This window comes from Leuciscus leuciscus, assembly GCF_965113295.1.
Source record: "Leuciscus leuciscus genome assembly, chromosome: 8".
In the NCBI taxonomy this organism is placed as follows: domain Eukaryota; kingdom Metazoa; phylum Chordata; class Actinopteri; order Cypriniformes; family Leuciscidae; genus Leuciscus; species Leuciscus leuciscus.
In genome coordinates this window covers 11,932,720-11,951,157 of record NC_138732.1, presented here as the reverse complement: position 1 = coordinate 11,951,157, position 18,438 = coordinate 11,932,720, and the positions used below count along the sequence as shown (strand labels likewise).

The 18,438-nt window shown below is 37.5% G+C and overlaps 1 long non-coding RNA gene across 1 annotated transcript in view; it reads left to right on the top strand.

Moving 5' to 3' along the window:
* The first annotated feature begins 836 nt into the window (after window positions 1-836).
* The window catches only part of LOC309504679, a 360,274-nt gene continuing 342,672 nt past the window's right edge, over window positions 837-18,438 (top strand). Inside the window, exons 1-2 of the long non-coding RNA XR_014208138.1 lie at window positions 837-1,373; window positions 2,476-3,288. This is a non-coding gene — a long non-coding RNA (uncharacterized lncRNA). The remainder of the gene's footprint in view (window positions 1,374-2,475; window positions 3,289-18,438) is intronic.

Here is an 18,438-nt window from a genome sequence, read left to right as displayed (position 1 = left end):
ACACACGCTCACACACAATAATAGCTGTTATCATGAGATCATCTGAAAGGGCAGAAGTGTTTTGGAAAAATGAGACTTGTAATGATCCCGCTGAATAATGACAGGTGCACCCCAGGAACTGACATCTAGAAGTGACTTGTTTACCACACAACTTCTGCCATAACGGCCCCATAAAACATCCTCTCAAACCAACCTTGCTGTCATATTCATAGCCTTTAAGATCCTTCTCTGTTTTGTAATAAATTCTTGGCCCTCCGTTTAGTGCTGAGTGAGACAAAGAAGTGCTTATAAATGTTCGCTCATCACATCCATGTTGCTCGGTGTAACCTTGAGTACTGCCATGTAATTCCTTTCCCTACACGCCATTTTATTGATTTCTATAAAGCCAGATTCTTCATATGCACCCCGCCCATATCATTTACCCTGGGCCTTTAAGGTCTTTCAGTGCTAAAATTGCATTTCTAAAAGAAATGGGTTCCATCCGTTCCTTCGCATTCACAATAAGCAATAGAATGTGGTGTGGTATAGAAATGTAGGGAGATCAGTGTGAGATGTGTCGGCTCATAAGGACACAGCTCAACTCCGTGCTTTGGTTTCAAGATGATTTGTATACTTATCAAAGGCCAGTGTTTTCCAAGACAGACAGACAGACAGACAGACAGACTCACTCACTCACTATATATAAATATAATTTCACTCACCTAGCCTATAACTTGAAGCAAAAATCACCCTTCTGTCCTTTAATAGCGTCTGTCTGTGTTAAAAGAGCATGTTTGGCCGCTTAGTGAAGCTGATTGCTGTAGCCTATATCTTAGCTTAGCCTAGGGGTGGGCAGGCACGGATTAACGCACGGGCCTACTGGGCACTTGCCCAGGGCACTGGGCCAGCAGGGGGCCCTGTCAAATTTACTTTGTCTATTCTTTTCAAATAATTATTTTAATTTTAATTTTATTTTCAGTAAAATTGTGTTAAATATTGAGGAATAATGTGATTATTTTGTTTGCAGTTGCAAAGTATTAACTAGTAAATAAATCAAATAAATCATTTTAATGTATTGCTGCGCTGTTGAGAGGGACATCTAGAGGCGAGTGAAAAGCATTACGTAATATAAAAGTCACGCGTAGAAGACGGTTACTCAAAAACCAAAACAAAAATGAGTTTAAAACCACAACCAAGTGGATCAATAAAAAGAAAGCACTAAAAGGACAAAGAAGCAAGAGAAGCTCAATTACTACAAAAGCTACCAACAATCTCCAGCTTTTTAAAAAATAAATAAATATTTTTTCTAGTCGACTAGTAGTCATTCATTTAAGCAATTAGACGACTAATCTCACGTTAATATTAATTTCTGCTTAAATACTGAGTGCATGGAGGTAGTGTTGTCACGGTACCAAAATTTCAGTATTCGGTAGTCGGTACCGATACCAGTGAAAATCCACGGTTCTCGGTACCAATTTCGGTACCAAAGCTTAATTTAGATTAAATTTACATAATTATATTAAAGTGTATATCACAAAGATGGAAACTGTAGTATTAAAAACACTTTACAATAAGATTCCATTTGTTAGATAACATTAGATAAAATGACCTAACAAAAAAAAACAATAGTTATATACTGTCGCAATTATTCTCCTTTAGGGGTTGATTGAAAAATACATTTTTAAAATCAAAAGTTAACATTATTTCTGTTAACATTATTTAATGCACAATGAATGAAGTGAACAAACATGACCAATCAAGTGTTTTGTATTAAATAACATTCACAAACATTAATTAATGTTGTAAAAATATATTGTTCACTCAATGTGTTATGTTAGATAACGCATTAAGTGATGTTAATGAATGGTATCTTATTGTAGCATTACCAAACTATACAGGAGATAAAATATGTTTTATCTGACTTGACTATACTTTTATTTAATCCAAAACTGTATTCATATTTAACTTTAAAAGGGCTTTTTAAACCTGCTAAGAGTTATCCAGCCAAGAATAAGACTAGAACTGCTTTTATGACGGACTGATATTAATGACGGCTTTTTATTTCTCATCTCCATAAATATATCTAGTAGTAAAGCTAATGCAAGGGCTAGAAATCAATTAATAGGCCTATGTCACACTTCCTCGTCGTCATGGAGAGCGCAGTTCGCACAAGCGTTTGTACTCCCGTGGCGTCTGTCGTTGCTATACATCCATGAACGCACATGGAAAAGCGAGCGCGCCGCTTCTATTATGAGCGCGCTTGCCGCGCGCCATTTGAAATAACGTATCTGCACGCGCAAAAACATCAGCACCACATCAGCAGCAGCACCGCCGATCGCCATCAGCGCTTTTATGAAGAGGACGCAACTGCACGCGCTTTGGGCATGCACGCGCATCAAGTACCGGGTTTGAGAAAACCTGGTACCGTGACGTTTAAAAAAAAATAGTACCGACTTGGTACCGAAGTACCGGGTCTTTTGACAACACTACATGGAGGCATATAGCCTATTCCTCGCTCAAGCGCATGCATAAATCTTGCCGCAAAAGCACCGGCAAAAGCAGGCTAATGATAATATGTCAAAAAAAAAAAAAAAAAAACTAGACATTTTTATATATATATATTTCTAAATCAGTGTCGGTTGCAAACATATCTATATCTCCGCTGTAAAGTGGATGCGCCTTTAGAGAGAAATGCACCTTTCATATCATATCAGCCTAATCAGCCGGTATTTGCTTGCGATTTTAATTTTTTCATTTAAAAGTGGACATTTCAAGCTTTATATAGAAATATTCATCATGTCTGTGATGCTATACACTGTGTTTCAGTTCATTTTTTAGACGCGCTCCAGTTCACGCCACGGAGACCATGAAAGCGCGCCCTGTTTGTTTTATTTTATTTTACAAAAGCACAACGTTTTCTTGTTATTGTGAGTTTACAAAAATAAAAGTAGCTACTTGCGACTGATGCATTATTCTTTTCTGTATATGACCAGAAAAGATTGAGTATTTCAAGTTGTTTCCACTGTTGATAGGAAAATGCAAGTGTTCGCGCCGACGCCTGCCATGCAGTGCGCGCTGCACACTCCGCACAAACACTTTGGATATATATTTATCTAGGTTAAAGTTAGAGCGAGCTGCCATGCCAGACGGATAAGTCCTTTTCATGTAATCAAATCATGCATTTTCTACCTACCGCGAGTAAGCGCTGCACCAGTTTGAAAAAGGTAAAAGCATAACGAGCGTAACGAGAGAGGGGGCCCACTAAGGGGGATGCAGAGATGTTGCTGCGTCTTTATATTAACATTTCTGGTTGTTTAAATGATCAGCCCTCGGGGGCCCCCAAAATGCCTGGCTTGCCTGCCCTATTGCAGCGCCTGTGCATACAGGTGCAACACTGTTGTCCAAAAAATTGGTGAAGGGGGCCTTTGAGACATCCGTGCCCAGGGCACATCATCACCATAATCCGTCCCTGGGGGTGGGGTCTTGCTTCATTTTTAATTTGTAGCCGTTGTCCGAATGGTAGTTTGATCATTTTGTTTGCGATCAAATATTCAATATCTTTACTCTCCATAAGTAGTTGGTACATCAGCGGTAGCAGTTCAAACTTGAACAATTCATTTACGTCTCGTTGATGATTGGTTGATATACCAAGGGAGGCTAGCCGACTCTGCCATGTTACTTTTCTCAACACTCCTTATTGCTGAAAGCGAAATACTTGATGGTGATTGGCTAATTTTTTTTTTTACCAACGGAGGCACAAGTGTCTGGCTATGGATTTTCCTCCCCCTCCCCTTCTCTATACGTTTCGCAGATTTGGCACATTCGGGGTAGAGCGCGGTGGTTTCACAAACAGAGGTGAAATTATAAATAATATAATGCACATTCTGAGACATGAAATGAATAACTGTGAATTTTATTAACATTAAATCATCCTTTTCCTATTTTAACCTCAAGATTTTGGGTAGGCTGTGTCTCCCTTGCCTCCCCTGACAAGCCGCCACTGCAAGTTTTGTCAGAATAATGCATCTGAAATTGCACTCCCTGAAAAATCCAGCATTGCTCATCACCAGCTTAAGGTATGTTTTTTGCATGCTGGGACCAGCATGGGAAGCTGTGGACCAGCTACACCATCTAAATTTTGCTAACGTTCACAAACTAGCCTAGAGTTCATTGTTTATGCTGGATTTTTCAGCAGGGCGGTACCATTTAAGCAACTTCAAAAAACTTTAATGGGTAAAGCAAAGACACTAAGGACTAAAAAAGAAATGCTTGATCTCATTAGCATGTTCTGATGAAGTTCAGATTGTGAGGGATTGTCCAGATGCATTCTGCACAGGCTCCAGTGCAGTAATTATCACTGGTGTGACCTGGGGGTTTGGCCATTGTCTCTTGTTATTGCGGATTTGATGAGATCAGACATATGCTTCCTGCCGGGCTGTTCAACACTAATCTACAGCATGTATTACCTTTATATGACAGGAGAATTAGATAAAGACAATCGGGAAAAGGTCTCCTGGAATAAAAAGTCTTTATAGAGGCACTAACTGTCAGTAATGTGCACTATTATACAAATACGTTGTTCCATCTGTCGTATTGCATTTCATATAAAAAGGCACTTGTACTTTTCTCCCTGTGTTCAGGGTGGTCAGGAATAAAATGTTAATGTTATATGTTTGATGTTCTGATGTTTACAAGACACATAGTGTTCTCCTTCTGTCTCCGTACTCAGTGTGCAATTATTATACCATAAATAACACCTACCTGATGTTTCTTTTACAACAATGACTATCACAGCACATGTAAAAACATGTTTAATGTGCCTAAGGCATCTCTCAGAAGAAAAATATATAAAACATACAGTATTTGCAAAAATATTTTGTATAATGTGTTGCCTCATTCAGTGTTAATAAAATTTTTTTTGTGTTTGTTAAGAATGTTCTTTAAATTTAGTCAAGATTTTGTCTTGTAATATTAATTTTGGTCATTCATTTACAAATGAATATATATTGATATATCAACAGTCAGTTGTTAAATTAGGTATTTGGAAGATTAAGGGATGTTGAATATGGATTTGCAGAATAAGGCATTAATATATGCTTTATAAGTACTAATAAACTGCCAATATCCTAGGAATATGCATGCTAATAAGCAACTTAGTCAAAATTGGACACTATACTAAAGTGTTACCATAAAAAAGTATTAATTTAAACATATATCAAACATAACATTTATTTTGTGGATATACTATAGCTGATAAATCTCATGTAAGGATGTGTTTGAATGAGCTAATTAACACACTGGCAAAGCATTGACAAAATAAACAAAACCCTTTTTCAACCAATATTTTCATCAATAATTTTGCTGGCTAGAACAACACTGCTCTCGATATTAGTTGTGACAAGCGTTGAGAAGACATCTTGAACATTTCAACTTTTCAAAGAACAAGCTCTTAGCGAGCACTGGCTGTTTCTGTGATTAGAGACAGAGGGGTAAATGCTCTTCACATCACCATCTGTTCATCAAATCTTTCCTCCCTCACCACTCTTCTGCCTGGCTGTTCCTCATCGTCTAAACAGAGCTCAGGCCTGGGATGATTGCCACTGGTCAGTGCTTCTTCTAGTGCTTGGATTTAGCCAAGGTCCCGTCTCAGCTGCCTAAACCTCAGAGCGTCTCTGCACTAATTGCACTAAATGATGTCTGATGTTTCACATTAAGGGGACAATGCATTTCCTGCAATTTCTTGCTAAAGACACCATAAAGGAAGTATTGCTATATAGATAAGGTGGAGAAAGATTATATATATATATATATATATATATATATATATATATACAGTGGTTAAAGTGGAATTTGGCAGGTGGGGGAATTTTGTCAAGTCAAGTCAAGTCACCTTCATTTATATAATGCTTTTAACAATATGAATTGTTTAAAAGCAGCTGTACAGAGATAATAGGAAATTACCGTAACAGATTGTTTATTCTTTACAACAGCTCTAGGATAAAGTTATTGTCCAGCTAAAGTTAGTTTTGATTGATTGATTCACTTCTGTTGCGAAGATCATTAGTTACTAACTTAGGGTCCGCTAACACAACACCGTTCTAACAGGAAAACCCTTAACGCGCTCCGGCCGCCCATCCGCACAAAACAGTGCCTGGTGTCTCGAGAACGCGCTCCCTGAAATAGGTTCGAAGGTTCAAACAATTATCCGTTATCTCTGCGCAAACCTAAAAAACACAAACCCGTTTTATTAAAAACGTTTTATCTGTACAGAGGTCAAGGGAAGGGAAGGAGGCCTTCACAGGGGAGGGAAGTGGTTGACACTTCAGGACTGTGTTTATCGTCCAGGCGCAGGTCCTTCATCAGATCTGGATACGGCCTGGATCCGGCTGACTGAGGTAAACCTCGGATAAACAGAGAGACTAATATTAGCGTAGACGCCATCCTTCTTATGATGTATCAAGTACATCAGGGTTAATGGGGAGTGTTCCATATTGTGTAGCTGCAACAGGGAAAAATGACTCACCGTGGGACAACATATTGAGTATTGTGGTATAGCAATACTTTTTGGGACAAGAGTGTCACTGTGGCACCAAGTATCACAATATTTATTACTTGATATTTTGATGGTTTTATTTTGGTCCATCTACATCTACACTGATATGATGAAGATACTATGTTAAAATTGCTGAACACCACAATATGGAACACAACCTTGTTTTTCACAATGTAAATTCAAACATAAAAATGGCTGAAGACAACTATAACAGAAATAAATCACAACCACAATTATGTAAATTTGACATTAGCCTACTTCACCTTTGACTTTTAACTCCACTGCAACATCCACTTGCTCTGGCCAGAACATCAACTGTCTGCCGGAGACGTTGGTGTCCGTGCCGGAGATGGTGGTGTCCGTGCCGATGTCCGTGCCGGAGACTTTGGTGTCCATTCCGGCGATGGTGGTGTCCGTGCCGGAGATATTGGTGTCCGTGCCTGAGACGGTGGTCTCTGTGTCGGAGACTTTGGTGTCCGTGCCAGAGATGGTGGTGTCTGTGTCGGATACTTTGGTGTCCGTGCCGGTGTCCGGTGTCAGAATAAGCTAATCAAAGACTTGAAGATAGTTAACTCCACATCAGCTACTGTACATAAATTCATCAACTAACCAATCAGAAATGTCCTGTTGCATTCTACATGTTGTCACTTCTTCTTAAGTCTCTCCATCTTTGTCCGACTCCGGATTGAACATAAAAGGTTTTTGAAATTTTCAGTGCATGTCTATGTGAGGTAATCGGAGCTGCTAACACACACAAGCTCTTGAAGCGCCGCCCTCTGTGCCGGGAGCAGCAGCTCATTTGCATTAAAAGGGACACACACAAAACTTATTTCAGTTAAGTTCTTTAATACAATATTTAGATTTTATTTGATCTCAGCTGTACTTCTGCTGTCTCAGGGGCCGTACGCACAGAATGCGTTTTTCCATTCCACTGCGCTACTTTTCCTTTGATTTTATATGTAAACACGTGCTGCTAGATGGACATGTTTGACCGTTGCGCCCTGTCGCCCCCTGTCTCAACTTTTGCAGATTCTCATGCATGACAGTGTTCTAAAAATGTGGTGCTCAAATTAAAATATATTGTGTCTCATTTTTTCTTTCCACTGACCCGTGTATTTAACGTATTTAACTGCAAACACATGTTCTGTGTGAATAGTCCCTTATCGAGCACCTTGGCCCATCCTGATGAATTTAAGAGTCAACTATGCTAGCAGTTTTTGAAATAAAAAGATCTTTTCTTAGAGCTAATCATAACAGTGGTCATTACACATACAAGTCTTACAGGAACACTAACATATGCAGTCCATTTCTAGATGTAAAAAGTGGCATAAAACTAAATAATAAATTTGGTGCAACACATCTTGAAGTGTTTCTTCAGGAATACAATTTTAAAAAATGCTTAAAATTGACAGAATATGGCAATTTTTTGTCAATACTTGTACTGTAGTCAAAACCATAGACTGTAAAAAAAAAATTAAGTCCAAAGCAGATATGACATTATGTCCCAAGTGCATTCAGATGAGGTTGTGATTATCTACAGAGGAGTGATGGGGACTAAAAGTGATAGTAGAGAAGAAGAGAACAGAAAGAAGAATGAACACACCTCTATGCTTTCACTCCTGCTGCGAGTAAGAAGCTGTTTCAGGAGTTGAAGTCCAGATTTGGGTTTTTTAGAGACTGTCTTCACCTGGATGACTGCAGTGATGTGCTACGACACTCACAGAGGCTGTAGATGGTCACGCCTGAAAACACTTCATTCTCTTCTTGTCTGTGGAATCGCGTAACCCACTGAGAGCTTTAAACCTGATATTAACCCACACACACTTACTAGAATGATCTTTGGATGGTTGTTGCATTGTTTGTTGATATTTAATGGCTAAATGAGGCCTGTCTTTCTTGTAGAATATACCCCCAAAAGAGGACTAAATAGGCTCCATTTCTCTTTCCCTTCATCTCCCATCTGCTTTCCTCAGCAGGCTGTTTGTACCTGCTGCGACATCCTTTATTAAGCTTTATAGCAACTGCCTATCGAGAAGGGAAGTCGTTGTATGATCAGAACTCGGATGTTTTGCTGCCTGGCTGTGACTGCAACTGTCTATTCTCATTTTCTGAGCAGTTCAGTTAATCAAACACCACCATCCACTATTTGAGCCAGAAACAAAGAAGGGTTGTGCGACAGATAAAGAGAGAGGGTGAGAGAGTTCAGGCATATCCATGGCCACCTGTTCTCTAATTCTCCAAGTCATTAAAATTACATCATGTAAATGAGTGCATTCCAGCAGCATCAGTGAACCCCTGTTTGATTAATTTTATAGTGTCTTATCCTTATTTATAATCATGTTAAAAACTAATAGCTAACACCTACATTTTCACCATAAGCATGATTCACTCTCATATTCCTCATGAATTGCCATGGACGAAGGGAAAGCTTTAGGGAACAATTGGCTTGACATCTGATCAATGAAGTTTATTGGTATGATATATAGTAAGTTCTTGGAGCTTTTGGTGTCGCATTATACAAGGTTTATGGTAGACACAAATTCTTTTCCAGTGGGAGCAGTCGGCATTGAAAGCTGCCACTTTGCTATACACGACTGCTAGTTGGACAAATTATGCTAAATAAATAAATACATTTTTATTTTTGTGTCTACCACGTTTTATCAAACAATCAGGTGATTGGTCAAAGAACAACATGGAGATGAACACAATACTCAATACCTGTTGTCAGTTTATGATCTCTATAACATTTAATGCAGTAATAAATGCCTTTTTTTGTTCATTAATATGCAATATGTTTAAAGTAATCACCTCATTCAGTGATTCAGCATGGTTTTGAAATTGTTTAAAATTCCTCGAAAAACCACACATCATCCTAAACCTTTCTGACTTTATTAAAAATGTACTGGTCGCATTCAATACAGTGAGATTGGAGCTTTCAAACACCCACCATAAAAAGTATAACAGTAGTCCACTTTGACTTGTTATATTGTAGCAGGTTTCAAGGTTTTCATTGAATACTGAACTTTTGTTGCTTTTTTGTTGTTGTCATTTTGGAGCTTGACAGCCTACTCATTCACGACACTTTCATGATATTCAAGAGAATGGCCAGGAGGATTAAAAACGATTTTCCCACAAAGAAAAATAAAAAGTCTTACAGGTTTGGATCAACATGAAGGTGAGTAAATAATCAGAATTTTTCATTTTTTGGTGAACAATCCCTTTATAACATTTTTCTTCATTCTTAACATTACCGAACAAAACAAGATGAGACTGTTGGACAGCTGAAAGAGACGGGGAGGAGCCGGACACGAGTCATGACAAGAAGGAAATGCAGCTTCTCTTTTCCTGGCATCTGTTTTCTGCTGTGCCACATTCAATTCCAGAAGGGAATTAGCCTGTCGATAAGAAGCCATTACTGCTAACTCTGTGGAAATGCACCTTGCATTCAATTGTCTCTTTCGCCATTTATTTGAAATCTTATCTTTCCTCTCACCTTAGCGCATCTAACTGCAGTCATATCAATGGATGCTGTTTATGCAGGATGCAACATAGCAGAGAGAGAGAGAGAGAGAGAGAGAGAGAGAGAGAGAGAGAGAGAGAGAGAGAGAGAGAGAGAGAGAGAGAGAGAGAGAGAGAGAGAGAGAGAGAGAGAGAGAGAGAGGAGACTAAAAGACAGATGTCAAGGGCAAGGAAAACAGTTCATGGTAGTGTAAATGAAATCTGCCTCAATCATTTTGTTATTTTCTTGCATGAAATGTATATAGTAAAAATAAAAACACGTGTGTATGTGTGTGCATATATTTGTCCTGGTGAAGTTATTTGGCTTTTAGTTTTCTTTTTAGTATAACAATGCAATATGTAAGATCCCTGTTATTTCTACAAGGGCTATGAAAACATAGAGCTCCAATAGCTTGTCTTTATGAAATCTGTGTTGTTGTTTTAGTCGGTTAAATGGAAAGGAAAAGCAGAGAACAAGTGTAAGACAGTGAGAAGAGATGACGAATGGACCTGCAGCCTCTCAGTGAAGCTGACTTTGACTGCAGTGCTGCTCTTTGCTCAAGAGACACCTCTCAGATGAGGAGCGATGACTCATGGGAAGACCATTATAGAGCAGCACTGTCTCTGGTTAAGAGGAACAATTATAACAGCAGTCCAAACACAAGCAGTCATATCCAATCATTTCAGACCATTTCTTGTTCTTCTTGTCAGATCAAGGTAATAGACAAGCCTTAGAAGAAATCACAAAACCCCTTTCACCAACTGCTTGATCATCACAAAATTATTGTGATAATTTTTCAGTACCTTCATTTGGACAAATTAGGCAGCATTACATCCAAACTTTGTGGAGAAGGCAATCCATTTAGGTCTGTAATAGATTAAACTACCAAATCAATTTTACTTAGCTTTGAAATGATGCAACACTCTGCCTCTGCTTAATCTTCAACGTCACGGCGAAATAAAACATATTTTACCTGGGTTGTGAATGTGAGTTTGCAGCAGACTGCTTTGAATATGATGCAATAAAACACGAAATAATGGCAAGAAACATTTTTCTAAGAAATCTTCATGGGCTGCACTCAAAAGAAACACAACAAAATGTAATTCGATACATGAACATATTACTCTCAAGAGTCGAAAAAGTGTGACACAACGTCCAATGAATAACAAGTTAATAGGCTATTAAGTAACTTACAGTCAGAGTATTTACTGTTTTTGCTCCTCAAAGTAAAGCAAAATTAGTCTCCAAACAATAGTAGTAGTGTTTCTTTCCGGAATGAGTCATTGAGTCATTTATAAAGGCAATCATGTTTGTTCCTGAATGAACCAGTGTTAATTTGAATCAGATGAACGAGGAATCGGTTGAAAAAATTCTTAATTGACTCACTCATAAAGACAGACACTTTTCGCCACCTTTTGGCATAGTCTCTTAACATTAGTAATTTTTTAATGATACTATAATTCACCGATAACACACATAGTCTTTATAAAGGATATTTTGGTAAAGAATACAAAGTTGTTGTTTTTTTTTTCTTAATGGTTACTGTTCAAATTCATCTTATTTCATTTTACATACAGTACTTACTGTACCAATGCTACTCCAGAACATCCCCCTAACTGCCGAAGAAGAAAGATTTCATTTATCTTCAGCCATCCAGTGGCCTTGGGAGAAGTCCTAAGATAGCCATTAAACTTAATAACTGTCAGTGTGTGGAAGCTTTTATTCATTATTAGCCTTCATGAACCCACCCATAGGTCCCAGAACAGCTCAAAACTACTTAATTGTCTTCAACCTTGTCTCTGTGTACGGCAGGATGGAATTAGCATATAGCTTCCTCTGTGTTTTACCACATGTCTTATTCATGACTACACAATCTCTTAAATCAACCTCTTGATGATGGAGGAGATCCAATAGAGAGCTGCCTATGAAGATGCTGAGGTTGTGAACTGCAGGTTATAAGGACATAAGTCCTTTTTAAAGATAACAAGTTATGGCTGTAAATAGAAGAGGTCCTGTAAGTCCAGAAAATGAAGCCTCCAGAGACAAGTAACATTAAAGCTTTACAGGCAGGTTTAGAGTCTTTCCAGAATGCACATAATGCAGGAATCAAAAAAATAATAATGCAGTTTTCTTTTTTTATGTTTTTTTTCTTTTCTCTAAAAGACAGAATTGTGTTTTTCTGCTTTCTGAGTTCTATTGATATTGCTCCACTCAGGACCAAATGGCTCTTTCAATCCTCTGTTAATTAGTATTCTGCTCTTTCTTGACTTCTGGAGTCTGACCAAAGAGACAAATAGTCAATTGATCTGATGTACCAAATGGCAAAATAAATGCGGCTCTGGCCCCGGCCGCCATGCGTCACAGCTGACAGTTTAGCTTGTAGATTTATTTAAGAGACAAGCTGATAAAATCCTTTAAATCACACTTATCTGGACCATTTCACAAACAACAAACAGTTTGATGGCCACTTTATAAAATTAAGTAAATTTTACGGCTCAAGTGACTGCATAATGTTTTCACACAATCACTAACCTATTCATAGCAACATGGTGAGGGGTATCTCCAGAAGACTTGAGGGATAACATGTTAATAAAAATACCATAATAGCATAAGTATTATAAGTATTATATTATCTGTTTCTTGGCTTCTGAAATCTTGGAATAGTGTAGAAGTTGAATGGACTATTATGCTTCTCTTGTCATTACTGGAACAGTAAAAATCCCTTTCAGGGTATGGAAAAGAGCAGCCTAAGTCATTTAGCACAAAAAATAAATAAAAATAAAATAAAATAATTATATATATCATAGGTTGAGCAATCACAGTCTCCTAACACAGGAATAAAATACACGCAGTGATGCAGTTAATATCAAGAACATCAGAATTGATCAGGCACTTGTGCTTCTAGTTGTTCTTATCAGTCTCTGTTTTGTCTGAGAAATGAGAGAATGGCAGGGCTAAAGTTTTATTTAAAAAAAAGCATTAGTAAAATAAATTTGAGAGAATTTACTAGAGACATCCAGTTGCCTTCTTTTGCATTTTTCTTTCCAAGACATCAATTCTGGAATTTAAAATTGTGTGACTGTGTTTGAAATACATGTTATGTATGAGTGCATAAGCATTCAGCACAGGAATATTTGTGTTTTACTACCTACTTCTCTACGATTCTGCTAAGGTAAGATATCTTGCAATCAGAAGAGGCTGAAAGAAGGAGGAAAAGTAATAAGAAGCAGAGGGAGAGCGAGAGTTTGACGGACTCAAGCTTCTCATGAGGAAATGGATCTAAAGGATTGGCCTGAAAACATTGATTTGGTGCAGTCTTAATCTCAGAGCAGAGAAAGAGGGGAAAAATGAGAGATGGCCGGAGAAAGAAACTATATGGCCTTTGAGCAAAACCTGGATGAATGAAAAGCTTCATAGCCGGAGAGAACAGGGAGTCAGAGACTGCAGCAATGCATACTATAGCAGTAGCCTTCCAAGAGGCTCTTCGTTTCTTTATGAAAAACCTCCAAAAGTGATGACTGGTTTAGCAGCTGAATTTTAAATGCAAAAGTAGTCCTCAAACCAGTGGAGAACTTTACGAAAGAGAATGTGAGAAAATCTATAGGACTTGACTCAAGAACATTGTGGACCAATCAATAAAACCAATCAAATCTACAAATCAGTTACAACAAAGTCGCACTTCGCCTAAGTGCAGAAAGATTTAAGGAAAAATTTATTGATTGATTTTATTCATTTATTTATATTTTAAATATTATCATAATTATTTATTTTGTACGAAAACATGGCTAAACAATGATTAAAAAAAATGTGTTATTATAAAAATGAACTAATTACACTTTAGTTTATGGAAGTGTATATACCCACAACATAGTTGCATGCAGTAGCATATAGACTATACCATAATAAAATGCTTTTTAATATGGTTTTACGGCAGAATGTGTCACTAGAACTACATTACCCATCATGCTCACATGTAATGTACTACAACAATTCCTGCAAAGCATTCACACCCTAAATATAAAGAATAAAGTGTTTCAATTATGGCTGTCAATTTAACATGTTTATTTGGTGTGAATAATTATGGACAAAATAGCGTGTTACAATTATTAATGCTTTTAACGCACCCCGGTCCAGACTTAAAGCCTACGCCTTCTTACATTGCATGCAGTAATGAACATTATGCAGGGCATAATTATAATGATTATTACAATGCAGTTAGTAAAAATCAAGATATGAATTGTATGTTTTTTGTATAGGGTTTTGTCTTATATTTATATCATATGATATAGTTTAGCAATACCACAATAAAAATGTTATGTATCCTTAAATCAAAATATTTCTTTCTAAAGCTGTGTTTTGTAATTTCTATTCAATGCTTTTCTCATCTAACACAATAATGACTGTAAATGATCTGTTGGGGAGAAGTTTCTCAGCCAAAATTGAAGTGCGATCATTTTGTGATTAATTCGACTAATTAAACATTTTAATCGCTTGACAGCGTTTGTTCCAATATAAGTGCACATTATAAAATTGTCTTCCAAATGCATAATTAAAAATATAGGCCTAAATATTTTTCTCCTAACATGAGCATGCTTTCAATAGTATTTCAATAGGCTATTTATCAGTAAATGAATTCAATAAATAAGAAAGCAATGTGCATTAAAATGTAAATCAGATCTCATAGTGCAAGTTTAACAAGTTAACACATTACTTCATTTGGAACGTGTCACACTCAACACTGGACACCAACATATGTGTTAATACAGAGCAGGTGAGCTTCACCATCTCTTGACTTTCAGCTGTGTGTGTGTGTGAGTGTGTGTTCAGTAAACAGCTTAACCAGAGCCTGAGGTATAAATATTTTCACAGGGTCCCTGTGTTTGTTTAGTGTGATTTTTTTGATTTTTCATATTCTCTTCCACACCTTCGCCTGCTGCTATGAGATGCCCTGCTGCTCTCTGATGTTCACTCTGGACTCTTTTATTGGGTCAGACATATAAAAACATTGGAAGTGTTTGGCACGGCTTTCTGTGAACCAGTGCAAATGGCATCTGCCATCTGTGCTGGATTCCCCAACAAAAGAATGAATTTGCTTCACAAACAAGGCTGCAAAATACCAGTAAATCAGAGTATTATAGGAACTAAGAGCATTAACAGGTGGGAGGTTCGGAAGTGTGTTCCTGGCAGACACGTGGCCACCCAGACGGTCACAGGAATCACACCTGCGTGTGTGCACACATGGTCTCAGTGGGACTGGCTCTACGATCTGGGCTCCTGCCTGGCTGCTTCGAAACCTTCAAATCCCTCTTTTCTCCTGCCAAACACTGGAGCATCTCGACAGCTGCAGGCGTGACGGAAAGTCCAGTGGTGGAGAAATGTCTGAGGTCAGGTTAGCTGATGGGAGACTCATCCTGTAGAGAGTGCCAAGACACTGCAGCTGCCCAGAGCTCGGTTCAGAGATAAAGGTGTCTTTTTCAGCTATAGCTTTTGATTAATGTAAACTGTGGTGAAAAGTTTTGAAATACTATAGGCCTATGTTAAATTGTTTCAATATTTTGAATATTTATCTTTGTATTTGTTTATGTGCACTCATGTCATCTTAATAATGTAAATGAATCATGTATAACTATTGTATTAATAATTACACATATATATTATGTAAATTAATACAGTTTTTCTCAATTGCTAAAACACAATTTCTGAAACCTTGCTCCATTTTCTGAAAACATTAAACACAAAACCTCATCTTCAAGCACTATTTACAAATCCTCTGACGACTCTTGCAAAATGAAACTTTCGCCTCTAAACATGTTCTATCATAGTAGCTCAAAATTGATCAGAAATTACTGTTCTGCTTTGCTCTTTGCAATTTTTTTGTTCTTCCAGTCAAAGTCAATTGAGCAATCAGTACTGTTAACAAATGGAAAGCACAATGTTCAGGGCCATACAATTTGTTCATTGTACAGTATACAGCCTACAATGCACTGTACTACAGTGTACAATACTAAAAGGGACAAACATCAAAGGAGTAAACACGTGATCAGTGTGCTTCTTCTTGTCTTTGGGAATCATGTTAAATCAGTTTTGAGTGGTTGTGTTCAATCAATGACGTGTGTTCTCTGTTTGTATTTGATTGTTGCCACTTGTGTTGACCAGTATGGATGACGTGTGCATTACAGTGCAGAATGTGTTTTGAGAATGAGAATGTGTTTAGAGTTTTGCTGAAAAGTCTAAGTGAGATCTGCAAATTGTGTTTTACCATGTGAAATGGTTTAAGGTATTGACAACAGACTGCACAATTAGCTCAATTTAGCACAATTAGCTAAGGCAACTGAGAACTTTGTTCAGCCAATGGGTTTTAGTGTTTTAGCAATTGAGAAAAACTAATATATCCCAGAGTATTATGGGATACACACACGCACACACACACACACACACACACACACACACACACACACACACACACACACACACACACACACACACACACACACACACACACACACACACACACACACACACACACACACACACACACACACACACACACACACAGCCGTTCAAAACTTTGGGGTCGGTATAAGATTTTAAAAAATGTTTTAGAAAGAGGTCTCTTATGCTCAGTAAAAAAAAAAATATTTTGTGAAATATTACAATTTGAAATAAGCTTTTTTCTATTTTATGACATTTTAAAATGAAATTTATTTCTGTGGTGGCAAAGTTAAATTTTCAGCATCATTAGGCTAGACTTCAGTGTCACATGATCCTTCAGAAATCATTCTAACGTGCTGATTTGCTGCTCAAAAAACATTTATTATCAATTTTGAAAACAGTTTGTCACGTAGGCTGTGTTTAGCACATAACCGTCTTTAATCATATAATCCAAACAAACACGCAGGAGAACTCAGGAGCAAAACTATAGAACGCTAGCCACATAAACGCAAACGAGAACTGACCAGAAGAATCTAAAACACATGGCTTAAATACACAGGGGTTAACGGAAACTAAATGAACAATAGGTGAACTAATCGGCACACACCAGGAAGTCAACACACAATGACAGGGAAAACACAGTATTACAGAAAGCAAGGTCTTACCGTCAAACATACCCTGACCTCTCGGTTGATTAACCCAAACCTTGCTTACTCAAGGTATGCTGGTTCCAAAAACGCATCTGCGAGTAAGTTCAGCCAACCAATACAAGAGCATAGTATGTTCACAGTTAACACACAATACATTCTTAACAGAGCGACGAATCGACGAGTCACCATCGAAATGGACAAAAGCGTGACACACTGCTTCTTCTTCTTTTGTATAATGGCTATTTACACATAGATATCCATATAAGGCTAGATGTCTTACGGCGGAGTCTCGAACGGCATCACCGGCGGCCATCTTGTCACAGGGAAGCTTTCTGGCGAGCTCTGTGGTATCTGAAGTAAGGTGAGTGATCAGCACGAACACAAATCCTCTTATCTCGCTGAAATCTTGACGGATTTACAAACGGTTTGGTTTCTTACAAACGTTATTAACGTGGTTATAATTCTGAATGCTGAAACATGTTGAAATTGAAGAATGAAGATTTTCTTAATTATTCATATGTATGCAGTGTCATAACTACATCTCTGACGTTTATAACAAACCAAACCGTTTGAAAATCGGTCGAAAATTGAGCAAGTTATGGTTATTTAAAAGTACATGCACCATTAAAACACAATGTTTCGAGTGAGCGAGCTCTCTGTGGCAAGATGGCCGCCGTGTGCGGACGTCGACCTCCATTGGCCAGCAGCGCGGACGAGACATCTAGCCTTTATTATATGATATCTATGTATTTACATACTTAGTGCATATCGCCACCTATTTGGTGGTTGTGCATTAAAAAATAATACAAAATAAATACATTTCGTTTAATAATCTTTAATCACTGTGAATAGGAATATCACATTTTTGAAGTGTCAAAGTGGTTATTACATAGCTGTCAGATTTAATTAAAAAACTAAAATCTCACAGGTTTGGAATGACACGAGGGTGAGTAAGATGACAGAATTTTCAGTTTTGGGTGAACTAAATCTTTAACAAGAAAGAACAGCATCAAATTGAAATATAAATCTTATAAAATTATAAGCATCTTTACTGTCACTTTGATCAATTTGATGCATTTCTTTTAAAAAATATCTTAGTGATCCCACAATTTTTTACAGTAGTGTATATACATTATTAGTTTAGCCTAAATATTATTTATTTAGGTGGTGGGACAAGACATATAAGATTCTTATTCTCCATTACATGTGCATCAAGACACCCTTTCTTGTTATTCACGTTGAAAAAAATCTTCATAAAATATATTAAATTGAAAATGAAGAGCCTTCTCACAGGAAAGGGGAAAATGTATTTCATGCTTCAGTGG